Source organism: Kogia breviceps, chromosome 18, assembly GCF_026419965.1.
Source record: "Kogia breviceps isolate mKogBre1 chromosome 18, mKogBre1 haplotype 1, whole genome shotgun sequence".
NCBI lineage: Eukaryota > Metazoa > Chordata > Mammalia > Artiodactyla > Physeteridae > Kogia > Kogia breviceps.
The window spans coordinates 10,242,782-10,269,853 of NC_081327.1; the positions used below are offsets into that span (position 1 = coordinate 10,242,782).

At 43.8% G+C, this 27,072-nt stretch overlaps 2 protein-coding genes across 2 annotated transcripts in view; both read left to right on the forward strand.

Moving 5' to 3' along the window:
• LYPD3 (LY6/PLAUR domain containing 3) overlaps positions 1 to 27,072 on the forward strand; it is a 103,292-nt gene that overhangs the window by 24,754 nt on the left and 51,466 nt on the right. The window contains exon 2 of the transcript XR_010837971.1: positions 11,902 to 11,967. The gene's annotated coding sequence lies outside the window, so the exon portion shown is untranslated. The remainder of the gene's footprint in view (positions 1 to 11,901; positions 11,968 to 27,072) is intronic.
• RPS19 (ribosomal protein S19) overlaps positions 1 to 27,072 on the forward strand; it is a 115,455-nt gene that overhangs the window by 403 nt on the left and 87,980 nt on the right. The gene's annotated exons all lie outside the window — the stretch shown is intronic.

A 27,072-nucleotide genomic window follows, 5' to 3' on the forward strand; every position in this document is an offset into this window, starting at 1 on the left:
CGCACGGGCTTCAGTTGTTGTGGCACGCGGGCTCAGTAGTTGTGGCTCACGGGCTCTAGAGTGCAGGCTCAGTAGTTGTGACGCACGGGCTTAGTTGCTCTGCAGCACGTGGGATCTTCCCGGACCAGGGCTCGAACCCGTGTCCCCTGCATTGGCAGGCGGATTGTTAACCACTGCGCCACCAGGGAAGCCCCATGTACTCTTTTTCAAAGTCTATGCCCAATTAGATTATTACAGAATACTGAGCAGAGTCCCCTGTGCTAGGTTGGTTGGTTTTTTAGAATAAAAGTTGGAGAGATCGCCAGCAGATACAGAATTCTGTGTGACTGTTGAATATCTCTCACATCTGTTCAATGTCTTCTGTTTCTACTGCTTGAGTCCAGGTTTCCTCTTCTCTTGCCTGCTCCCTGCTGTTCTCTCTCTTTTTAAAAAAATTTATTTAATTAATTAATTTTAGTTTTGGCTGCGTTGGGTCTTCGTTGCTGCACGTGGGCTTTTCTCTAGTTGTGGCGAGTGGGGGTTACCCTTCATTGCAGTGGGCGGGCTTCTCATCGCGGTGGCTTCTCTGGTTGCGGAGCACGGGCTCTAGGCGCACAGGCTTCAGTAGTTGTGGGTCGCGGGCTCTAGAGCTCAGGCTCAGTAGTTGTGGCGCACGGGCTTAGTGGCTCCGTGGCATGTGGGATCTTCCCGGACCAGGGCTTGAACCCGTGTCCCCTGCATTGGCAGGCGGATTCTCAACCACTGCACCACCAGGGAAGGCCAGGGAAGGCCCTCCCTGCTGTTCTTGAAGCTTCCACGTTCACGTCCCGTGGTTGTCACTGCTCTTAGTCACCAATAGTCAGCCCTCCCCTACTTCAGGGCATTCGGGGGATCGTCCTTTCCCACACCTTAAAGAAATGCGTGGCCACATGACTTGCTGTGGCCAATGAAATAAGGGTGGAAGTGACTCGTGGTGCTTCCAGGTGGGAGCATTTGAGCTGGTGTGCCTGTTTCTCCACATTCTCTGTCCTTGTTGATTGACCACCAACCTTCCAAATGGCAGAGCTTTTGCCAGCCAGCGTTGCAGAGTGAGGACGATGTGGAACAGAGTGACAGACGACACGCGAACAAGGAGTAAACCTTGTCTGAGCCACTGGATTCTGGAGCTGTCACGGCAGCATAACTTAGCTTATCCTGACAGATGTGTTCCTCACCCCTTTCACTTGCCCTGCAGTTGGAATCATTTGCAAATCTGGCCAAGTCCCCTGTCCCTTTCATGACTCCCCAGCACTGCCAGGAGATGGTCCAAGTGCTTTATTGTGGCCATACGTGCCCTTCGGCGTGGTGCTGCTTCCTTCATGCTTCTTCAGCCTCTCCCCACCCTTTATTTACACTCATATTCCAGGTGTGCTGAGCTTCAGTTTCCTGTAACCATCCTACTCTTCGGCTCCCTACCTGGCCTTCCCCTGTGCTGTTCCTTCTGACCAGAATGCTTTTCCCTTGTCCTGCCCTCTCTCTCTCCACCTGGCTGACACCTACTCCTTCTTTAAGACTCAGCTCAGATATCCTCTCCAGCAGGAAGCCCTCTCTGACCTCCAGTTTGGATCAGATGCCTCCTTTGGTGCTCCCACAGCCCCTGGGGTTCCCTCATAACTGTTCTGATCACTCTACACCATCTCTATCTGAGGAACGAGTCTGTCTCCACCACTGGAGTCCCATGAGGGCAGGGCTGGGGGCAGAGGAGGGTTTCAATAAATGTTTGTTGAATGAATAATAAATAAGTTCAGATGTTAAACAGAGCTCTTCATCAGAGGATTTTATTTATTTATTTTTTTTGGCTGCGTTGGGTTCTCGTTGCTGCGCCCGGGCTTTCTCTAGTTGTGGTGAGCAGGGGCTACTCTTAGTGAGTGCGCGGGCTTCTCATTGCAGTGGCTTCTCTTATTGCGGAGCATGGGCTCTAGGCGCCCAGGCTTCAGTAGTTGTGGCACGTGGGCTTAGTAGTTGTGGCATGCAGGCTCTAGAGCACAGGCTCAGTAATTGTGGCGCACGGGCTTAGTTGCTCCGCGGCATGTGGGATCTTCCCGGACCAGGGCTCGAACCCGTGTCCCCTGCATTGGCAGGTGGATTCTTAACCACTGCGCCAACAGGGAACTCCCCAGCAGAGGATTTCTGAGAAGTGGGCCGCTGTCTCTTCTGCTCTCTTCCCTTCATTTTTCTATGGGGGAGGGGGTGAACTTCCTTCTGATCCAAGACTTGACAGTTGTCATAATAATTCGTTCCTGAATGCTGCAGGGAAGTGGCTGTGGTTTCTGTGGAAAGTCCCGGAGAAATTCTTATTTTCTTGGCTCCTGTAGCCAATTCAACCCAAATTTCTTTGCTGAGGCCACCCTCGTCAACTTTTACTTTTACACTTTCCCAAACCTTTTTAATGAAAAATTTCAAACAGAGAAAAGCTAAACTAATTTCACAGTGAACACTCGTGTACCCATCAGCTAGATTTGACCGTTCCCATTTTACTCTGCTGTTTGCTTTCTCACCCGTCCACCCGTCTTTCCATCTCTCTGTCTGTCCATCACTCCCTCTGATTTTTCTGATGCATTTCAAAGTCGATGTCACCAGTATACTTCCCTCTTAACACTATCGCATGTGTAGCTCTGTGCCAGCCAGATTCCTATCATGAATCAGAAACTTACCATTATTTAGAGGGTTTCCTTGCACCCCTTCTGGGTCCATTTCTGGGTTTCAGAAAGGAGCAGGGGAGATAGGAGTAATGCAGTGGGATGGTGGGGGCTAGACCTTGAAGGCCCTCATAGACCATGATGAGGAGTTTAATAGTAAGATCACTTCTATTGATGATGATGGTGATGATGATATACTGGGTATTTTTTGTTTGCTCTTTCAGGTCCGCTCTCCACCTTTCCCTGTCATACTCTTGGGAATAGGATCCAACCTTGGGAGGCTGATCATTATGGACTACCGCGGGCTTTTTTTTTTTTTTTTTTTTTTTTTTTTTTTTGCGGTACGCGGGTCTCTCACTGTTGTGGCCTCTCCCGTTGCGGAGCACAGGCTCCGGACGCGCAGGCTCAGCGGCCATGGCTCACGGGCCCAGCCGCTCCGCGGCACGTGGGATCTTCCCGGACCGGGGCACGAACCCGCGTCCCCTGCATCGGCAGGCGGACTCTCAACCACTGCGCCACCAGGGAAGCCCCCGTGGGCTTTCTTGACCTCTAGTTTCCTGTCTGGGTTGGCCAATGGGGACACTGACAAGAGATTGGAAGGAGGGTTGTTTATTTCCTCGACTTCCTCCCTGATGCGGGGGTTGCCTCCAGCTGACTGTGTCTTTCTACCCAAGGCCACAGCTCCTGTCTGGAGGTCCACTCCACCCACATCTGGGTTCTTTCAGGCCTGGGGGTAATCAAAGCTCCCATCTTTCTAGAGCTGAAGTGCTGCACCACTTATGGCTTCCCTGCTCACTGCTCCATCTTTGTAAATAGTCTTTTATTTTTTTAAATTGAAGTATAGTTGATTTAGAATATTGTGTAGTTTCAGGTATACAGCAAAGTGATTCAGTTTTGTGTGTGTGTGTGTGCATGTGTATTTTAGATTTTTTTCCATTATAGGTTATTATAATATATTGAATATTGTTCCCTGTGCTATATACTAAATCCCTGTTGCTTATCTGTTTTATACATAGTAGTCTGTATCTGTTAATCCCATGTTCCTAATTTATCCCTATTCCCCCTCCCTTTCCCCTTTGGTAACCATAAGTTTGTTTTCTATGTCTGTGACTCTGTTTCTGTTTTGTATATAGATTCATTTGTATTATTTTTTTAGATTCCACATAGAAGTCATATCATATAATATTTTCTTTCTCCGTCTTCACTTTTTACTATTCTCTAGTATATTTAGTATATATATATAGTATATATATATATTTAGTATATATTTATATTCTCTAGGCCCGTTCATTTTGCTGCAAATGGCAATATTTCATTTTTTTTGTGGCTAATAGTAAATAATCTTTTTTATTAAACTCTCCCCAGTCGCTCAGTTTGGATTTGCTGTTTCCTGCTTAGACTCTGAGTGATGCAGCAGCTAACTGTACTGAGAACATCCTAAGAGACATTCTTCCAGGAGCTTTATAGGAAACAATGTATTTAATACACCTGATGACCCTATGGAGAAACCGAGGTCGGGAGAGGTGGTCTCTAGCTCAGCGTTTCAGAATGAGGCAGTGGCTGACCCAGGATTGGAACCAGCAGGAATCTGAACTGCTAAGAGTAACTAACTGGGAGCCACTGTGGGAGTTTTAAGCCAAGAAGTCAGGTTGGTGTTTCGAAAGCGTCCTCTGGTGGCTGGGAGGAGGACTGTCAGCTGAGTTAGCATCTACCCTGTCTCTGCAGAGAACTTCTATTTGGCTAATGTGTCGGCAACATTCAACTACATCCTGCACCGGAGACCCAGACAAATGGACTCTGCCTGGGTTCCAGGATGTCTTCTTGGAGGAGGTGACGTTGGAGCAGGGCTTTAAAGGACAAGTAGCAAAGGCCTGAGAGAATCCGCCTTGTTCTGGGAAGAGGGTGCAGCATGGTGTCAGGGGAAGCCCAGCAATGAGGCTGGGGAAATAGGTCAGGACCCATTTGGGAAAGTACCTTGGCTTTGGGACCTTGTCCTGTAACTCACTTTGGAGCTTGCGAACCAGCAATTTTCAAAGACAAAATTGGAGGTCAGACATAGGGTGGTCAACTTTTTATTCTGCCAGTTTGGACTGACAAAAAAGAGAGAGAGAGAGAGAGAGAGACCATTTTATTAATTCTAAAAGCATTTATTGAGCACCTACTATGGATTAAGGAATGTTCTGAGGCAGGGTCTGAGTTTGTTTTTCCCACTGTTGTACCCACAGAGTCGAGAGTCACGGAAAGCCCCTAATAGAAGGAATGAGTAAAATTAAAGGCATTTGCTAGGGCAAGGTCAGTGTGGGAATAAGCTGCTGGGAATGAGGTCAAGGTGTGTGGGGTTGTAGATGAGCTTGGAGATAGAAGGGAATAAATTTGGAAGTCTTCGGTCTTTAGATTATTATCAGTTTTAAAAATAATTCATTTTATTTTAATGGTTATTTCCTATATTCTGGGGATTTGGGTAGGGCTCATACTATATACTGAATTCTTAAGAAAATATTATGCAGATGTTTCTGCACAAACCATTTGTGTCTCTCAGATCCCCTTGGCCATCTCCTTCCAAGTGAGCCAAACAAGAAAGATGTGAAATAACTCGCCCCGAAGTTGTTGAGTTGCAAAGCCGGGATTTGAATCCTGGGAAGACTGACCCAAGCTCTTGTGAAAATTAATAAACAGAAACCTCATTTAAAATGGATTCCGGAGGCCAGAAGGGGGAGCTCTCAACCTCTATCACTCCATGTTAATTGCAGACGTACAAGAAAAAAGGGACCTTTGCACTTCCAACAGAAACAAGGTTACTACTTTACTGCTCAGCAGGAGGAAGAATTTCTTCTTGCCCAGCAACTGCCTGGCCAATGAGTCTGTCACAGCTCATCCAATGAAAAGCCGCTGCACTTTGAACTCCCAGTTTCCTGTCAATGAACTCTGTTTACAGCAGCCCCTTCCAACTCCCCCTTCTTTATAAGAGAAGGTTTCTCCTTTGTTCTCCAGACTTGCATATGATTCCCCATAGATTGCATGTGGTGAATTGCAGTTCAGGAAATTTGCTCTTCCTGTATAAATCCATTTTGCTGGTAAAATAACTGGCCATTTTTAGCATATTTGTATCAAAATCTCATCTTCTTTAATCTCACAGATACAAAAATTCAGAGCAAAGTAAACTCAACGGAGCAGGAAGGGCATTTCTCCCTCCAACAGAGGGAGATTCTCTCCAACAGAGTCAACTAATTGCACACATCACGATGGTGGAGAAAAGGCTGTGTGTGTGTGTGTGTGTGTGTGTGTGTGTGTGTGTGTTTATCCCATAAATAATACATGGACTCAATCTTGCTGTTGAAATTCAGGGCTTCCCTGGTGGTGCAGTGGTTAAGAATCCACTTGCCAATTCAGGGGACACGGGTTCGAGCCCTGGTCCAGGAAGATCCCACGTGCTACGGAGCAACTAAACCCGTGCGCCACAGCTGCTGGGCCTGCGCTCTAGAGCCTGCGAGCCACAGCTACTGAAGCCTGTGCACCTAGAGCCCGTGCTGCGTAACAAGAGAAGCCACCGCAAGGAGAAGCCCGTGCGCCGCAACTAGAGAAAGCCTGTGCTCAATGAAGACCCAACACAGCCCAAGATAAAAACAAATAAATAAATAAATTTATTTTTTTAAAAAAAGAAATGCAAAGGATACCCACTCAGGCAGAGTCAAAAGAGAAAATTCCCCCTTGTCAAGATTTCCCATTAACAAGAACCTACAGGTATAGCACAGGGAACTCTACTCAAGACTCTGTAAATAACCTATACGGGAAAAGAATCTGAAAAAGAATGGATACATGTATGTGTATAACTGAATCACTTTGCTGTACACCTGAAACTAACACAACATTGTAAATCAACTATACTCCAATGTAAAATAAAAATAAAAAAGATTTCCCTGGTGAGTCTCTTTCTTCTTAGTTGCAGCAGGGGCAACCACGCCATGGGGGTTTTCCTCTTAGGGACTCCGGAACACGGAGACACTGCATTTTGTGGGTGAAAATGCCAGTGGTAAAGTGAAAGCTGGCACTTGCTGAACACTCATCCTGACCCAGGCGCTGTCCAGAGCTCTGTCCACATAGTAACTCATTTAATTGTCATGACAGTAAAATGCAAACTCCTTGCTCTCATATGATCCTGTCGTGGCCCCGCTCTCAGACATCACCACCTCCTGCCACTCTGCTCCCTGCCTTTTTCACTCCAGCCTGCTTCCCATTCTTCCTACACACCAAGCTCATGTCCTCCCCCAGACTTTTGCACCGGCCATCCCCTCTGCTGGCAAAGCTCGCTCTCTCTCCACCTTTGGACGGCTTCCTCTCCTTCATTCTCATGTCGGCTGGAGCGTCACCGCCACTGAGTAGGTCTTCTTCCACACCCCCGGCCCTCCAGCCCTCTACTCTGCTTGACTCCTCTTCGTAGCAGTTCTCTCTTCTGACGTCCTGTTGTACGTCTGTCTGTTTTTTATGCAACTGCCCCACATGAATGTCAGCTCCATGAGGGCGGGAACTTTGTCTCACTGTCCTTTTCCTCCTCACACAGGGCAGTAGGAGCTCAATAAACATCAGGACCCTGAGTGACGGAAACAATCTGTCGAGGTAAAACTGCTATCATCCCATTTTACAGAGGAGGAATCTAAGGCACGGGGAGGTTAAGTCACTCAGCTGACAAACGGCAGAGATTGGATTCAGATCCAAGCAGCCCAGCTTGAAGACTGGACCAGGGACCTGCTGGTTTCCCATATGATTTAGCTTTTGCTATAATTATGCTGTGTAACAAACCACCCTGACTCTCAGTAGCGTTTATTTAGCTCACGAAGTTTGTGGTGGGCATTTTTAGGCTGGGCTGGGCTGGATGGTTTTCCTGGGCTCAGCTGTGCTTACCCACATGTCCGGGGATCTGCTGTTGGCCGATCTAGCCTGGTCTTGGCTGGGTTGGCTGGGAGACTTGGTTTTGCTCCACATGTCTGTCCTTTCCAAGAGGCTAGCCCAGGCTTGTTCTCATGGAAACAAAAGTACAGGTGAAAATGTGCCAGGCCCCTCAATTAAGACGTAGGCTGGAGATTGGCACTCTGTCACTTCCAACTCCTTCTGCTGGTGAAAGCAAGTCACACAGCCAACCCAGAGTCATATAACTACAAAGTTACATGGTAAAGAGCATGGATACAGGAAGGGCTGAGGAACTGGGGCCAAAAGTACAACCTACCAGAGTGCCCATCTGCTGAAAGATCTTGGGCTCTGCTCCCCAGCAGGAGAGGTCAGAGGCCATTTGGGAGAGGACCCCAGGGAGCTCCCGTTTCATGCTTCTTTGAAGGAAACGCTCAGGGTCAGGGTGGACAGGGTTTGTGTGGGGTGAAGGGAACAAAGTAGTAGAGAGTGGCTGGGGGAAGAAGCTGTCGTGTCTGCATTTCTCGTTTGGGCGTGGCTGTCTAGAGGAAGCTGGCCGGAAGCTTGCAAGGCATCCATGTTACCTGGTTGGGGAGTGAGTGCTTTATTTGATCATAGTCATGGCATTATCTGATTTGAGGTTTTTCATCCAAATGGATTAATTTAGGTCTATCTATTTATCTATCAACCAATTATACATTGGCTATGCTGTTCTGAATTTTTGTCTTTGGCTCAGTGAAGCCTTGGTTTGTAAATAAAGGTGCAGATGAGGATTGCATGCATCCCAAGATCTTTTGAGTCATTTCAAAATCTTTCCTCCTAGTTCTTGTGTAAGCTTTGGGCTGTGCAAGCCCTTGCCTTCCATCCTGCCTGCCCTGCCGAAGCCACTGAATCATCACAACAGCTCTATATAGCCAGACCATGATTATCTCCATTTGACAAGTGAGGAAAATTTAGTGGTTTCCATAAGCCAGTTTCCCAGAACTTTTGCTGCTTGTAAAAATGATGGGACCCAGATGATTCTAGAACTTCCCTGGATACGAAAAGTGAGGCTGGCTACGCTGTCACCAGCAGAATAGAGACAGCTGTCCTGGCGCAGGGGCATGAGGCAGGGATTCAGACACACTCCTGTTGCAGGAGGGGGGACCCCTTCCAGGGCTTTTGTCTACCACTCGGAAATGAACTCGGAAATGGTGCTGACAAAGCAAGAGACTTCATTGGGGAGGGGCGCCCCGGTGGAGAGCGGCAGGGTAAGGGAACCCAGGAGGACGGCTCCGCCACGTGGCTCACAGTGTCAGGTTATATGGTGATGGGGTTCGTTTCCGGGTTGTCTCCGGCCAATCACTCCGACTCAGGGTCCTCACCGGTGGAGCTCACATCACCCAACCAAGATGGACTCAAGCGAGGACTCTGGGAGGCTGGTAGGACATATGGACTGGAGTCTCCTCTCTCCTTTTGACCTTTCCCAAATTCTTCCGGTTGGTGGTAGCGTGTTAGTACCGCATTCCTTACCAGGACCTCCTGTTTAAGATAACTTGTGCAGATGGTTACTGTGGTGCCTGGCCAGGGTGGGCGGTTTCAGTCAGTGGTTCCCCTAACACTCCCATCTCTCCAGCACCACAGGATGTAGAATGGCGGGGCTGGTCTCTCTGCAGCTGTCATTCTTACAGTAACTGTGGGTGTGTGTTTTTCCTGGTTCCTGGTCTGAAGTAACCTCCATATCTTCAGGGCTCATAGGCTTTGAGAAGCTCAAGTCCATAATAACAGTGATCCTTTTACAGCTCATCTGGCAAACCCAAGCTCAGTCTTCCACATTTGGTCCCTCATGGTGCATTTGGAGTGTTAATTAATTTCCCTGTGTTTTTTACCAATCAGAACTCAATTTTTTTTTTTCTTTTTTAAAATGTATTTATTTTTGGCTTCAGTGGGTCTATGTTGCTGCCTGCAGGCTTTCTCTAGTTGCAGCGAGTGGGGTCTACTCTTCGTTGCGGTGCGCTGGCTTCTCATTGCGGTGGCTTCTCTTGTTGTGGAGCACGGGCTCTAGGCTGCGGGCTTCAGTAGTTGTGGCACATGGGCCCAGTAGTTGTGGCTCAGGGACTCCAGAGCACAGGCTCAGTAGTTGTGGCGCACGGGCTTAGTTTGCTCTGCGGCATGTGGGATCTTCGTGGACCAGGACTCGAACCTGTGTCTCCTGCATTGGCAGGCGGATTCTTAACCACTGTGCCACCAGGGAAGCCCAGAACTCACATGTTTTGGTTCTCGATCTCAGAGCACTGAGAGACACAGGTATGCCCCAGCCACTCAGAGATACTATTCTGGCCCAGAGCAAAGAACCTGGGCTAAGTGTTGGGCTTTTGCAACGCTGAAGATGCTCCCAGCTCTCCCCACTCTTATCACTGCCTCCCTAAGGGCTTCTTCAGTACTGACCATCGCACCAGGAACAAAAGTCCTATCACCCAGCGTGGAGCTGGAAGGACTTTATCAGCCCCACACCCTGTCACCCTCAGCCTGTGCCCATCAACCTCCTGGGAAGGCTGCCCATTTGTTGGACAGCCCAGTGATTTTATTTTATTTATTTATTTATTTATTTATTTTTTGTGGTACGCGGGCCTCTCACTGTTGCAGCCTCTCCCGTTGCGGAGCACAGGCTCCGGACGCGCAGGCTCAGCGGCCATGGCTCACGGGCCCAGCCGCTCCGCGGCATGTGGGATCTTCCCGGACCGGGGCACGAACCCGTGTCCCCTGCATCGGCAGGCGGATTCCCAACCACTGCGCCACCAGGGAAGCCCTAGCCCAATGATTAGAAAGTGCTTCCAGACAGGGCCTTGAAGCAGCTAGCCTCTTGCAGCTTGAGTCCTGAGGGTCCCACATTTCCCAGCTGCCTAGGGGCAAGCTTGGCACCCCCAGGCTATACCCTACTCCTGGCTTTCTGTGTCTCTCACAGTGGAGCCAGACTGCAGGGGTTCAATTCTCGCTCTGCACTAGTAAGCATGCTTTAGCATCTTACTTAGACTTTCTGTGCCTCAGCCTCCTCATCTGTAGAATGGGGATAGTAAAAGCACTGACATCACAGTGTTGTCGTGAGGAAGAGGTGAGTGGACCCATGTAAAGTGCTTCAAACCCTGCTGTGGTCAGAAGCCCTCCGTAAATACTGACAGTTGATATTTTAACTATTCATAATGCATCATACTCTTCCAGGCACATTGACCCTCACTCCTCCACACTGTGAAGGGGAAGGATTCAGGGCCCAAGGTGGCTGGGTGTGAAATGATGAGTCTTTATTTATCCATTCTACCGTTTACAGGCATTTGGATTGCTTCCAGTTTGGGGCAACTACAAATATTGCTGCTAGGAACATTCTTGTAGAGGTCCTTTGGTGGGCTACCTATGCACTCCTGTTGGGTACCTAGGCTGGGCTGGAAGTGCAGGGTTAAAGGGTATACATATGTTTAGTTAAATACTGAGAAACAATTTTCCACGGTACTTGGATATACTTACTGAATTTTGAGAATTCAGTATTTGAACCATGAGATTGTATTTCCTGTTTGAATAAAGAAAATTCAGACGTACAACTGCAAACACCACCAAGTTGCCCAAACATTGCATGAATTGAGTGTATTAGTTTCCAATCGCTGCTGTAACAAATGACCACAAACTTAGTGGCACAAAATAACACAGGCTTACAGTTCTGGAGGTCAGAAATCTTAAATAGGTCTTACTGGGCTAAAATCAAAGGCCGTCTTCCTTAAAGAGGTTCTAGAAGAGAATCCACTCCTTGCCTTTTCCAGTTTCCAGAGGCTGCCTGTATTCCTTGGCTCCCGGCCACGTCACTCTGATTTCTGCTTCTGTTGTCACATCTCCTTCTCTGACTCTGATCCTCCTGCCTCCCTCTTATAAGGACCTAGGTAGTTACACTGGACCTTTCCTGATAATCCAGGATAATCTTTCCATCTCAAGATCCTTAACTTAAACACACCTGCAAAATCCCTTTTGCCACGTAAGGTCACGTAGTCACAGGTCCGAGGGATTAGGACGTGGACATTTTAGGGAGGGCATTATTCTGTCTCCCACACCGAGGCACACAGGTTTGGTACCTACAGAAAGATTCGTGAAACCCTCTGGGCCACAGATTTGGACGAGCACTGGCTGTGGTGGCTATGAGTGGGCCATCAGGTTCTAGAAAAGAACATAGAAACCAGAATGGCATCTCCAGTTTAGCCAAGCTCCTCATACCCAGTTGGTCTCTGAAGAAGTGGGATGCCAGGTCTTCCCTTATTGGCTACTGAGATTTCATCTCTTAATATTATTCAGTTAATGACTTTGAGCTCTTCTTTTTTGCCAGGTAATGTTCTAAGAGCTTCATGAAGACTAACTCATTTCACACGAAAAAAAACAACCACACCACAAGGTATGTAGTACTATTATTTCCACTGTGTAAATGAGGATACTGGGGCACAGAGAAGTTAAGGAACATTCCCAAGGTCACACAGCTAGGAAACGACAGAGCTGGGATTCAAAACCTAGCTTTGAAAGGGCTACAGTCCTCTGTAGTGAGGCCAGCATCATTATACAGCATTCCCACCCTAGGCCCATGCTCTCCTTTTCTGGAGCACACGGCCCTCCACCACCAGTGATATTTCTAAGTGGGCAATGTCATCTTCAACTGGTTTTTCCCTCCCAGAGACTTGGTCAGAGAGGCTTGAGGGAGGAGAGAGAGCCACCTTGTGGTGAGAGTGGGAATCTAAGAACCTGGTACTCCACCTGACCAGTCCTGTATTGTGGTATTTCATGTCTTGAAAGTACCAACATACTAGTCATTTATTCTATTCTATTTATTTAAAATTTAAAAAATTTAAACTTTTTATTGCAGTATAACTTAGAGTACAAAACTGAAGTGTACAGCTTGATGCATTTATATTTATATATATATGGGTTCTTTCATGTCACTGCCACCTAGGTTCAGATAGAGAACATTCTAATCATTCCAGAAGGTTTCCTTGTGCCCTCTCCCAGTCAGTACCACCCAGGGGTGACCACTTTCTGATTTCTCTCACCATGAGTTGATACTTACATAAAAGGAATCATTCAATTGTGTACTCTTTTGTCTCTGGCTTCTTTCAGTCAACATTGTGTTGTGAGATTCAGCCATGTTGTTGCATGTAGCAGTATTGTTATCTTTTTAATTGCTGTGAAGGGAATTCCCTGGTGGTGGTTAGGACTTGGCGCTTTCAGTGCTGTGGCCCGGGTTTGATCCCGGTCGGGGGACCTAAGATCCTGTGAGCGGCACGGTACAGCCAAAAAAAAAAAAAAAAACTGCTGTGAAGCATTTCATCTTATGAACGTACCACACTTATTTACCCAAGTCTATTGTTGATGGACATTTGGGTTGTTTCCAGTTTTTAGCTATTATGAATAGAGCATCCTTGTCTATGGATATATGCACTCATTTTTCTTGGATATTTACCCAGAGGTGACATTTACGAGGTCATAGGGCAAACATATGTTAGTCTCAGTAGGCACCACCAAACATTTTTTTTCAAAGTGGATACTGGTATTTTTCAACTCCACCATATAATTTTTCTTTTTTTTTTTTTTTTTTTGCTGTACCATGTGGTATGTAGGATCTTAGTTCCCTGGACCAGGGATAGAACCAGTGCCCCCTGCAGTGGAAGTGCTGAGTCTTAACCCCTGGACCGCCAGGGAAGTCTCCTATTATTTCTGTCTTTTAAAAGAGTCAGGAATCTGAGTCATTTGTCTTGAGACATGCTGAGAAAATCAAAACACTGCATTAAAAGTTTGTCTTGAACCAAGTTTGCTCATTTCTGACTAGTTCCTTCCCTTGTTTGGAAAGCTGCCAAGGTAATTTGTTGTTGTTTTAGTTTGCATTTCCTGGGTTCCCTGGGAGGGAAATTGAGCATCTTTTCCAATCTGCTAGCACACTAGATCATTTATGGGTAATGCCATTGTCTAAAGACCTGGGTCCACCACTGGGGGGGCACCACCCCAGAGGCACCCTTCATAGTGTTCTGCTCCACGGTGCATCATTTACATGCACCGCTGTAGACTGCAGTGCTAAGGCCCTGCCTCTCTTCCACTAGGATACTTTCTTAAAAATTCAAACTTGCTTTCCCAAGTATCCCATCTGGATTTAGCACCTAAATTTGAAGCCTGGAGGAATAGTGTGAAGTGGCCGAGGACACCGTATGGAAGACAACAGTGACCAAAGTCATTGGATAAATATTTACTGAGCACCTTTTCTGTTCCAGGCACTGTTTCAGTCCCTGGGGCTACTGCAGGGACAGAATAGACAGAAATCCCTGCTCATGTGGGACTTGTTTTCTAAGGAGGGAGACACTAAATACTGTAAAGTTTGACATATGATGGCGATGAGTGCAAAGGAGAGAAAGCAGGTGGGGAAGAGGGAGTGCCTGGGTTGGGGAAGATGGTTGAAGGAACAGCAAGTGCAAAGGTCCTGAGGTAGGAGTGTGCCTGGTGCCTTAGCAGAACAGGAAGGAGGTCAGTGTGGCTGGAGTAGAGGGGGTAGAGGGGCCCAAGGCATGTGTCTTGGGGAGGGGGTCAGAGAGAAAAGGGTTGGTATAGAGAGTGTAGGACCTTGTAGGCCATTGTAAGAACTTTGACCTCTACTCTTAGCCTCTTTTTTTTGGCCTTACTGCGCAGCTTGGGGGATTTTAGTTCCCCGATCAGGGATAGAACCCGGGCTCCAGCAGTGAAAGTGCCAAGCCCTCACCCCTGGACCGCCAGGGAATTCCCTAGACCTATTTTTAAAAAGGATCTCTCTGGCTGCTGTGTTGAGAATAGAAGGGGATTGGGGAAGGGCAAAGGTTGAAACATAGAGACCATTGCAATAACCAAGGTGGGAAAATGTGGTGGCTCAGACCAGGGAAGTAGCAGTGAAGGTCATGAGAAATGGTCAGATTCTAGAGGAAATTTGAAGGTTAGATATGCTAATAGGACAGGAGAGGAAGATTGAGCATAGCTCCAATGATGTGGTTTGAGTAGCACACTTAAAAAAACTCTTGGCGGGGCTTCCCTGGTGGCGCAGTGGTTGAGAATCCGCCTGCCGATGCAGGGGACACGGGTTCGTGTCCCGGTCCGGGAAGATCCCACATGCCGTGGAGTGGCTGGGCCCGTGAGCCATGGCCTCTGAGCCTGAGTGTCCGGAGCCTGTGCTCCACAACGGGAGAGGCCACAGCGGTGAGAGGGCCCGCATACCACAAAAAAAAAAAACAAAACCACAACTCTTGGGGACTTCCCTGGTGGCGCAGGGGACAATCCACCTGGTTGAGAATCTGCTTGCCGATGCGGGGGACACGGGTTCGAGCCCTGGCCCAGGAAGATCCCACATGCCGCGGAGCAACTAAGCTAGTGCGCCACAGCTACTGAGCCCGCACATCTAGAGCCCGTGCTCTGCAACAAGAGAAGCCCTTCCATGTGAAGCCCGTGCACCGCAACAAAGAGCAGCCCCTGCTCGCCGCAACTAAAGAAAGCCCATGCGCGGCAACGAAGATCCAACGCAGCCAAAAATAAATAAATTTATTTTAAAAAAATGTAACTCACAACTTAAAAAAAAAACCTTTTATTTTGGACGATTTCAAACATATACATGAATAGACAAAAATAGTATAGGAAACCCTATGTAGCTACCAATGAGCTTCAACAATTTTCAACTTATGGTCGATGTTATTTCTTCTATGCACCCACCTCTCTCCATCCCATATTACATTGAAGCAAATCTCAGACTTTGTTTCATTAAATTTGTAAATCCTTCAGTATATTTCTTCAAAAATATAAGTCCCCCCCCTTTTTTGTTTTTTTTTAAATTGAAGTATAGTTGATTTACAATGTGTTAATTTCTGCTGTACAGCAAAGTGATTCAGTTATACATATGTATATGTTTTTATGTGTATATATATATATGCACGTTATTTTTTATATTCTTTTACACTGTGGTTTATCACAGGATATTGAATATAGTTCCCTGTGCTACCCAGTAGGACCTTGTTGTTTATCCATCCTGTATATAATAGTTTGCATCTGCTAATCCCAAACTCCTAATCTATCACTTCCCAAACACCCTTCCCCTTAGCAGCTACAAGTCTGTTCTCTGTGTCTGAGTCTGTTTCTGTTTCATAGATAGGTTCATTTGTGTCATATTTTAGATTCCACATGTGACATCACAAGATATTTGTATTTCTCTTTCTGACTTACTTCACTTAGTGTGATGATCTCTAGGTCATCTATGTTGCTGTAAATGACATTATTATTATTATTATTATTTTTTGCGGTACGCGGGCCTCTCACTGTTGTGGCCTCTTCCCGTTGTGGAGCACAGGCTCCGGGCGCACAGGCTCAGCAGCCATGGCTCACGGGCCCAGCCACTCCGCGGCATGTGGGATCTTTCTGGACCGGGGCACGAACCCGTGTCCCCTGCATCGGCAGGTGGACTCTCAACCACTGCGCCACCAGGGAAGCCCTATTTCATTCTTTTTTATGGCTAATATAACATTGTGTATATATATACCACATCTTCTTTATCCATTCATCTGTCAAGGGACAATTAGATTTCTTCCATGTCTTGGTTATTGTAAATAGTGCTGCTATGAATTTTGGGGTACATGTATCTTTTTGAATTACAGTTTTGTCCAGATATGTTAAGCCCCCCCTTTTAAATAAAGATGCCAGAAAAATATTATTATACCTGTTAAGAGTTGGCTCTCACAAAAACCACAGAATGTCAGTAGTGCCACAAAGGGGAAAATTAAGTAAGGCTACTTGAGATGGGTTTTTCAAAGCAAGGAACTGGATAAGAATAAGCAACGATTATGGAACAATAATGTAGGATTGGTGAACACAGTGAAACAATCGTCGTGAAACAAGCCTTGATAAGCAAACTGTTGTGTGATAAGTGAGCTCTTTGCCTTCGTGAGCAATCTGTAATCCTGAAAGGGGAGCTGTTTGCCCAGGTGAATAAACGATTTGCTTAGATAAATTGGTTTGCGTGAATTTCCGGGGGTAAATAATGAATTATTTATTGTTTTACAGACTTATCCTTCTAGGCAAGACTTTCTTGGAACAAACCATTAAGTCATGTTGAAATGCATAGTTTCAATTCTCATGCCTAATAGCATTTAAAATACCTCGTATGGTTAAATAGCCAATCAATGAATAGATTTCCCTATCTGTCTCATAAAAATATCTTTTCTTGTTTTTTCAAGTCAGGATCCAAGTGAGGTTTACACATTGCACTTGATTTTGTGTGTTTAAGTCTCTTTTAAGCTGTAGCTTCCTTCCTGTCTCTTTTTATTCCACTAAAATTAACTTTTGACAAAGCTAGGTCACTGTCTTTCAGAGTTCCTGCAGTCTGGATTTCACTGATCGCATCCCTGTGGTGTCATTTAACATGCTCCTTTGCCCCACAAGTTCCCTTTTACTTTGTAGTTAGAACTACTGATCTAAGCTGTTCAGCCTAAATAACTATGGCAAACAGTGGGAAGATGGCAGAATAAGAAGCACTAGGAATCTGTCTCCCCACCTAGACAACAGTTGCACTGGCAGTGTCTGTCTGATATAACTGTTTTGGAACTCTGGAGTCTGTTGAAGGCTTAACAACTTCCAGAGGAAAGCTTGATGGTAAATTGCAGTTCATTTCAGTCAATCTCATCTCTCAGCACAGTAGCAGCTACCCATCCAACACCCCCAGCCGTGTGACAGGCTGCTATGCTTGTGTTCCAGGAGCAATTTGCATGCAGCTTGTGGGAGTCAGAGGGCAGCAAGGACCCTGTCCTCCAAATATCAGGGATCTGTGCTCTGATCACTGATTGCTGCTTTTGATCACAGACAAAGAGGTGGGCAGCTGAGGTTGTTGCACCTTCCCCCATGGTTGTGAGCCCCTCTCTCTCCAGCTAAACTGACTTTCAGGTGACTTAACCTGGCTGGTACCTTTTCTCTCCCCTTCATTTTTACTTTTTCCTCTTTTGAGAGCCAGACATTAAAAACAAGGACATTGAAAAACCACTACGCATATGGGGAAAATTAGGAAGAGACAGTGCATATCCAAGAAAAGGCTCAGAAAATACCGGAGAAGAACTTAAGTTTACACCTCAGGCTGATCCTCTGCACAGGGACAGCCTACAACAATTAAAAAAAAAAAAAAAAGAAATAAAACCTGAAACTTCCATGAAAACAATAAAAACAACAAACCCTGGGGGAGGGGAAGAATCTGATGTCCAGAATTACCACTTTCTTAGATTCAAATGTCCAGTGTTCAACAAAAAAAAATCATAAGGCATACAAAGAAACAGGAAAGTATGGCCATTCAAAGGAAAAAAAAAAACAAAACAGAAACCGTCCTTGAGAAAGACCTAATGGCAGATATATTAGACAAAGACTTTAGAACAACTGTCTTAAAATTCTCAAAGAACTAAAGGAAGATGTGGAGAAAGTCAAGAAAACAATGTGTGAACAAAATGAAAATATCAATAAAGGGATAGAAAACCTAAAAAGAAACCAAAAAGAAATTCTGCAGCTGAAAGGTACAATAACTGAAATGAAAAATTCAGTTGAGGGATTCAAAGGCAGACTTGAGCAGGCAAAAGAAAGCATTAGTGGGCTTGAATATAAATAATGGAAATTATCAAGTATGAGAGACAGAAAAAAAAAAAGATTGAAGAAAAGTGAACACAACCTAAGGATCCTGTGGGATACCATCAAGGAAACCAACACACAAATCATGGCTCTCCTAGAAAGAGGAGAGAGAGAGAGAGCACAGTGAGAGAATATTTGAAGAAATAATGGTTGAACAGTCCCCAAATTTCATGAAAGACATGAACATAAATATCCAGAAAGCTCAACAAACTCCAGGTAACAAAAATCAGAAATGAAGCTGGGGGTATTACTACCGATTCTACAGAAAGGATTATAGGAGAGTATTATGAACAATTGTACTCTAACAAATTGGGTAACCTAGATGAAACGGACAAATTCCTATAAACACAAAACGTACTGAGACTAAATCAAAAGAAATAGAAAATTTGAAAAGACCTGTAACTAGTAAGGAGATTGAATGAGCGATAAGAAAAATCTCTCAACAAAGAAAAGCCTTGACCTGATGGCTTCACTGGTCAAATCTACCAAACATTTAAAAAAGAACTAATACCAATTCTTCTCAAACTTTTCCCAAAAAAATTGAAGAGGAGAGAACACTTTCTAACACATTCTGTGAGACCAGCATTAATCAGATACCAAAGCCAGACAAAGATACTATAAGAAAAGAAGACTACAGGCCAATATCCTTATAAATATTGATTCAAAAATCCTCAACAAAATGCTAGCAACAGAATTTATCAGCATATTAAAAGGACTATAAGCCAAGGCCAAGTACGAGATTTATTCCTAGAATGTAAGGATGGTTCACCAAATGAAAATCGATCAATGTAATATACCACATCAACAGAATGAAGGAAAAAAACCACACATGATCATCTTAATTAACGCAGGAAAAGCATTTGACAAAATTCAACATCCTTTCATGATAAAACACTCAACAAACTAGGAATAGAAGGAAACTATCTCAACATAATTAAAGTTATATATGAAAAATCCACAGTGCCATAGTCAATGGTGAAAGACTGAAAGCATTTCCTCTAAGATCAGGAACAAAGCAAGAATGTTTTGCTTCTATTCAACAGAAGAATACCGCTTCTATTCAATATGGTACTAGGGAAGTTCTAGCAGACCGAAAAAGAAATAAAAGACATCCAAATTGGAAAGGAAGAAGTAAAATTATCTCTATTTGCTTATATGATCTTGTATGTAGAACACCCTAAAGATTACACACAAAAATACCTTTCAGAGCTAACAAATGAATTCAGCAAAGTAGCAGGATACAAATTCAACACACAAAAATCAGTTGCATTTCTATATGTGAGCAGTGAGCAATCTGAAAAGGAAGTTACAAAAACAATTCTATTTATAATAGCATCAAAAAGAATAAAATACTTTGGAATTAACCAAGAAAGTGAAGGATTTGTACAATGAAAATTACAGAACATTGCTGAAAGAAATTAAAGAATACTCTTGGCATTCCTTGGCTTATAGCTGCACTACTCCAGTCTCTGCCTCCATCTTCACATGGCTTTCTTCTGTGTGTGTGTGTGTGTGTCCTCTCCTCTCCTTATAAAGATACCAGTCATTGGATTTAGGGCCCACTGTAATATTCAGTATGACCTTGTCTTAACCGATTATGTCTGCAAAGAGCTTATTTCCAAATAAGGTCACATTTTGAGGTTCTGAGTAGACAATAATTTTGTGGGGACACTATTTAACTCCACACAGCTACCTTGAGCAACTACTGATATCAAACTCATTTATGAATCCCTCCAGAATCACAACTTGGACTATTTGAAAAAGAGAGAGAGAGAAAATGCTTTTCACTGCTGGGAAATATTTCATTATGCAATAACTTTTGGTGTTCTTTCATCTGAGAGGAAAATTCCTCTTTTCTCTTACCTAAGTGCTTCTGTCACTCAACTCCTTCCCATCCTTCAAAGCTTGAGAGTGTTTATCTCTGGCTTTGATAATGGTGCAACTCACAGGACTTTATGATATTTGTTTCAAGAATGTAGGGCAAGGGCTGTGGAGAAGTATTTTTCTGAGGCCTGACTGGTGTTAGACACAAGAGCTGATGTTTAGGGTTTTGGATTGTCCTGAACCATTGCCGAGTGCCAGATCAGTCTGTGTGTGTGTGCGTGTGTGTGTGTGTGTGTGTGTGTGTGTGAGATGTGTGGGACACTCTAAAATGTGCCCTTTTGCCTAAGTCTTGCCCAAGAAAATTGTGAATGCTATTCTAAATTTAAAAAGCTAAAGAGGCATAACAACTAAATTCAGTGCATGGACCTAGATTGCCTTTTAGTTAAAAGACAAATAAACTTCAGAAGACATTCTTGGAACATTTGGGAATGTTTGAACAAAGATATATATTCAATGATATTATGAAACTATTGTTAACTTTTTGTTATTTTAATTTTATGATTATGATAATTTTGTCCTCTCTTGCCATTTTATTTTTATAATGCTTATTGAAAGTGGTTTCTGCTACCAGGGATGGAAAACTTATTGCAAGTAACAGCCGTATTGTTTTTAAAGTAATGAAAGTGAGATGTACATTTTAATGAAATGTGTAGAGATTTGGGTTTCCAGAGGCTTACTTTTCTTATATGTGATAATGGTATTGTGTCTCTATAGAAGATTGTCCTTATTCTTGGAAGATGCATGTTGAAATGTGTAGGGGTGAAAAGTCATGATGTCTAAATTTACTTTCAAGGATTCAACAACAGTACAAGTGGCAGGGCGGGGAGGAAGAGAGAGCAAGCAAATATGGCAAAAAGTTAATAATTGTTTGACCTGGGTGGAAAGTATATGGGTATGTGTTGTTCTATTCATTAAACTTTTCTATGTGTATGGAATTTTTTTTTTGGCACGCAGCTTGTGGGATCTTAGTTCCCCAATCAGAGATTGAACTTGGGGTGTGAACATAAAACTGCTCTGAAAACAATAAAGTCTATTAAAATTTTTAAGGGGAAAAGTAGCAAAAGATTTAGAATTTTTGAGGACTTGATGAGTTCTCAGAGAGTGAATAGAGTTTTGATTGGAATGACCAATCACCATTTATGAGATGAGCACATGTGGGTACCATACACCTCCTGATTTTATGTAGTGGGCACTGATGCCTGCCCTCCCAGGCCTGAGGATGGGGGTTGAGGTGGGAAACATCCCTGACACATTAATAATAGAAAAGAAACACCTTGAGAATGTAAAGGTTTGTGCTTTTAGAATTTGTTAAAATGTGTTGTACATTGTTACTGAACTTGGATTTGGGTCTTCTCACCTGATGAACAGTAATGCTAATGTACTGACACCAGGTTGTGGTGAAGGAAAGTACAGTGTTTATTTTGCAGGGCACCAAGCAAGGAGAATGGGCAGCTAGTGCTCAAAAGACCCAAACTCCCTGATGGCTTTCAGGCAAGATTTGTTTTGTTTTGTTTTGTTTTTATTATTAAATTTTTAATTTTATTGAAGTATAGTTGATTTACAATGTTATGTTAATTTCTTCTGTACAGCAAAGTGACTCAGTTATACATACATACAAAATATAATATTATATATTCTTTTCCATTATGGTTTGTCACAGAATACTGAATATAGTTCCCCGTGCTATACAGTAGGATCCTGTTGTTTAGCCATCCTATATATAATAGTTTGCATCTGCTAATCCCGACTCCTAATCCATCCCTTCCCAAACCCCCTCCCCCTTAGCAACCAGAAGTCTGTTCTTTATATCTATGAGTCTGTTCCTGTTTCCTAGATATGTTGATTTGTATCTTATTTTAGATTCCACATATAAGTGATATCATATGATATTTGTCTTTCTCTTTCTGACTTACTTCACTTAGTACGATAATCTCTAGGTCCATCCACGTTGCTGCAAATGGCATTATTTCATTCTTTTTAATGGCTGAGTAGTATTCCATTGTGTATGTATATATATATATATATATATATATATATATATATATATATATATATATATATATACACACACACCACATCTTCTTTATCCGTTCAACTTTGATGGACATTTAGGTTGTTTCCATGTCTTGGCTATTGTAAATAGTGCTGCTATAAACATACGGGTGCATGTATCTTTTCAAATTATAGTTTCTTCTGGGTATATGCCCAGGAGTGGGATTGCTGGATCATATGGCAACTCTATTTTTAGTTTTTTAAGGAACCTCCATACTGTTTTCCATAGTGGCTGCAACAATTTACGTTCCCACCAACAGTGTAAAAGGGTTCCCTTCTCTCCACACCCTCTCCAGCATTTGTTATTTGTAGACTTTGTAATGATGGCCATTCTGACTGGTGTGATGTGGTACCTCATTGTAGTTTTGATTAGGCAACGGTTTTTAAAGGCAACCTTAGGGGTGTGGGTTGCAGGGTGCCTGATCAGCTGGTGGACATTCTTCTGATTGGTTGGTAGTGAGGTAACAGGATATATGGGGCATCAACATCATCAACCTTCTGGTCTCAATTAGTCTGGGGTCCATGTGCTTGTAGTTAGCAGTTTCCATCTGGTGAAAGTCTGGTTTCTGTAAAAACCAGTAATGTGCATCAGACATTGTTATCTATGTCCTTTAGGGGAGAACTAAAACTCCTGTAACTCTGCTATATGGCTGACCTATTGTTTAAATTGTTACCAGGTTCCTGGCCCAACAGTTTTTTTTTTTTTTTTTGGTACGTGGGCCTCTCACCATTGTGGCCTCTCCTGTTGCGGAGCACAGGCTCCGGACGGGCCCAGCCGCTCCGCGGCATGTGGCATCTTCCCGGACCGGGGCACGAACCCGTGTCCCCTTCATCGGCAGGCAGACTCTCAACCACTGCGCCACCAGGGAAGCCCAACAGTTTTTCTTTGTTACTACATGTTCACATTTTCCTAATCGTTAACTCTTCAGCCAGCCTTTTGAGACTCAGGGGCAGCCTGAAGCAAAGTCTTTTACTTCAAGAGACAGGGGACATGGGGAGAGTCCCCAAGGGTTGCGCTTGGTTTCAGTACCTATGAAAATGGCGTTTATTGCCTCCACAGCACCCCCAAATGCAGCACTCATTCATTTGTTTATTAGGTGTAAATTTCCCTGCTATACACCCTGAATACTCAGGTACCAATCCAGCAGTCTTTCCTCTCCAGGAGGTCATAGCCAGCTAACAAAAACAAGGCAGGTGTATATTAAAGGCATACTTAGGATAGATTGAAGATAGAAGTTACAAGGAAAAAGAAATATAGTGGTGATGAAATCACACCCCTCTGAACATAATGTTAAAAGCTAAAAACTCCACCAACAAAAAGTAGTATTAATATTTTATCTTCTTTTTGAATGTTTATGTATTATGTTTCTTTATTCTGTCCTAGTGAATTATGTCAAATTTCCTAAAGGTGGTGCCCTTGTTTTAGGAGCTTTATCTTTTGTTGCTTTTTGCTTTCTTAGCAAGTTAAAGGAATATTTTGTTTCTATTTTAAGATGCTTTATTTAATAATGGGGAGTTATTTAAAGCTTATCAGATATATTTTAATAACTATTGAGATTATGTGTATGCGTGTGTATACATATATATTATTTTTTTCTTTTTTTTCCCCCCACTCAAGAATACTTATTGAATGCCTCCTATGTGCCCCGTGCTGTTCTGAGCACTGGGGCACAGGAGTAATCAAAGCAGCCTAACTGGTAGAGGTACTTTTAGCAGAAGAATTCAAGGTATGTTTCTTAATGATAACTATCAGTGTTTTTGCACTGCCTTAAGGGCATTCACCCACAGTTCTGCTTTGTTTTATACAGAGGGTTTTGACATAAGTTTCTATTTTTAAAAAAACAATTCTACTGCTAAAAAACGAGAACAACAACAACAGAAACTAGCTCAGCTACTTTACTGTGTGACCTTGGGCAAGTTATATCAACTCTCTGAGGCTTCATTTCCTTTTGTATAAAAAAGTTAATAAATAATGTCTTGCTCAGAGGATTGCAGTGGGAATTAAAGGTTGAGTATCAAATGGATGTTGCCTGTAAAGCTCTTGGCATATTCTTGGCTCATTGTAAGTGTTCTGTAAATGTTAGCTGTTATTGCTGTCACTTTTAGTTCTGTGAGTCAGTGACACCAAATTAAAAGTTCCCCCAGCTGGTGGAGGAAAAACTGAATCATGTTCTCTCCTGCTCCTGATTTTGTGTGATATTTGTGTTTAATCTGTTGATGTAATTGCTAGATTTTCTAATTCTGAGCCCACATTTCTTTCCCTAGAAAAATTCAACTTGGATATGGTATAGTCATCTTTTAATATATTGTGGCATTCTCCTTTTCCTGATGATGTAATTAGTTATGCAGAAAATCCAATAGACTGTTTTTGTTTTTAAAGGGAGGTGGAGTGAGAGAATTTGTGAAGGTGGCTTTTCTCCCTTTTGGAAACAAAAGAAAGTGAACTTCCTCCAGCTCTTTTGTCTGAATCTGGGTATTTCTCTGCATTTTGTTTCTTGGTTTATTGTCTTTCTCTACATCAAAGGCTTCTCACTAATTTAACAGAATTAGATATCCTAAATGCTTATTGCTTTCTTCTCTGCATATTCTCTTCTGTGTCTCTTTGTTTCATTCTTTTATTAGCTGATATTTCTTGATTTCCAGAGCGTGTCTTTACCTTTAATCTGGTTAGAATTCTCTGCATCCAAAGAAATCATCTTTGAAGTGTCTCTTTTCTTTCCCTCACTTAGCGTCGCTGTCCTGTGACTTGAAGATCCAGATTCGCTCTCCCCCACCCATCCCAAGCCTGTTTGACCACAGGTCAAATAAATACCACTGGAGAAGAAAGGATTTATTTACTGAGCACCTTATGAGCTTGTAGAATCCCCACCAAAATCTTGCAAGGGGAGTTGGCTGCTCCCATTTACAGAAGAGAAAACGGAGGCTCATAAAGGATAATTTTGGGGGGAGGGCAGGATTGAGTTTGGAACAGATATTCTTTTCCTCTCCCGTTGCGGAGCACAGGCTCCGGACGCACAGGCTCAGCGGCCATGGCTCACGGGCTTAGTTGCTCCGCGGCATGTGGGATCTTCCCGGACCAGGGCACGAACCCGTGTCTCCTGCATCGGCAGGCGGATTCTCAACCACTGCGCCACCAGGGAAGCCCAGATATTCTTACAATTACATCACATTATCTCTTTAGTGGTTGGCATCTACATGGCTTGAATCCATCCTGAAGGGGTAGCATAGTATAGATTTAGGATTTGGAGTCTGATCTTCGTTTTCACCTTCAGTAGCTGTTACATCCTGGGAAATTCATTTAACTTTTTCTGAACTTTTGCTCTCTTATATATAAAACGGTGCTATTTTTAGTCCTTCCACTAAAACTTGGTGAGACTCCATTAGGTGATTCAGTGTAAAGTTCTCACCACAGTGTTGCGTACATAGTTAATATTACAGCTCTTCTCTCTCTCCCATTTCCTTCCTCTTCCCCCTCCCTCTCCCCTTCCTCTTTCCCCTTTTCTCCACCTCCCCACTTTCCTTGCTCTCACCCTCCTCTTTCCTTTCCATCTCCTCTCCATTCTCTCCTTCCATCACCCATCACCTCCTCTTCTCCTTTTATTCCTCATCACTAACCCCCTTTTCACTTTTTAAAAAATTTATTTATTTATTTATTTATTTTTGGCTGAGTTGGGTCTTTGTTGCTGCGTGTGAGCCCTCTCTAGTTGCGGTGAGCGGGAGCTACTCTTCGTTGCGGTGCGCGGGCTTCTCACTGCGATGGCTTCTCTTGCTGCAGAGCACGGGCTCTAGGCACGCGGGCTACAGTACTTGAGGCTCACGAGCTCTAGAGCGGCAGGCTCAGTAGTTGTGGCGCACAGGCTCAGTTGCTCCGCGCATGTGGCATCTTCCCAGACCAGGGCTCGAACCCATGTCCGCTGCATTGGCAGGCAGATTCTTAACTGCTGTGTCACCACGGAAGCCCCTTTTCACTTCTTTTATTTTGTGAGGCTGCAAGTTTCCTTGAATAGGAGAAATAGTTAATAGGTGCATTCCTGGAAGGATTAGGTGTGGTTGATGTTGAGTAGAAAGGAGTAACGGGGTGGTGCAAAGGAGAGAATATGATCAGCTGAAACACATCCTACATCCAATGAAAGTATCAGTGACAGAATTGACTCAAGTTAAGGCAAGCAACAAGGATATCTCTTTCTTGTGTTAGGATAGGGATAATAATTAACGAACAAACATGGCTTTTCCTTGAAGATAGGAATGTGTCAGGGTCCCATGCATTTGCCAAGGGAAAATGGCAAAAAGGAAACAGGGATAACGCTATAGAATTAGCTTTCCAGTTTTGCATACTTTATGTTTATAACTTTTTTATAGGAGTAACTTTTTACTCCTATAATGAGAGAACTAATATGGAGATCCCACAATAAACACAGTGAACTTTGATCATTCCGGTTTTTTTTAATTAATTAAGTTAAAATTTTTTGGCTGCATTGGTCTTCATTGCGGTGCACGGGCTTCTCTTTGCTTGGCCTCTCTTGTTGAGGGGCATGGGCTCTAAGCACCTGGGCTTCAGTAGTTGTGGTGCACGGGCTTAGTTGCTCTGCGGCATGTGGGATCTTCCCAGACCAGGGATGGAGCCCGTGTACCCTGCATTGGCAGGCGGATTCTTAATGACTGCACCACCAGGGAAGTCCCGATCAGTCAGTTTTGAAACTCACATACAAACCATAATATTTTCGTTGTCACACTAAAACATTTCTACTGTATTCCCCTCCTAAAAAAAAAAAAAAATCAAACATTGAAATTCCATTAACCTGAGATCCCCACTGAATCTTTTCCTAGAATCTTTGAGTGTTAAAAACAGCCTCTTGTGGAATTCCCTGGTGGTCCAGTGCTTAAGACACCGTGCTTTCACTCTGGAGGGCCC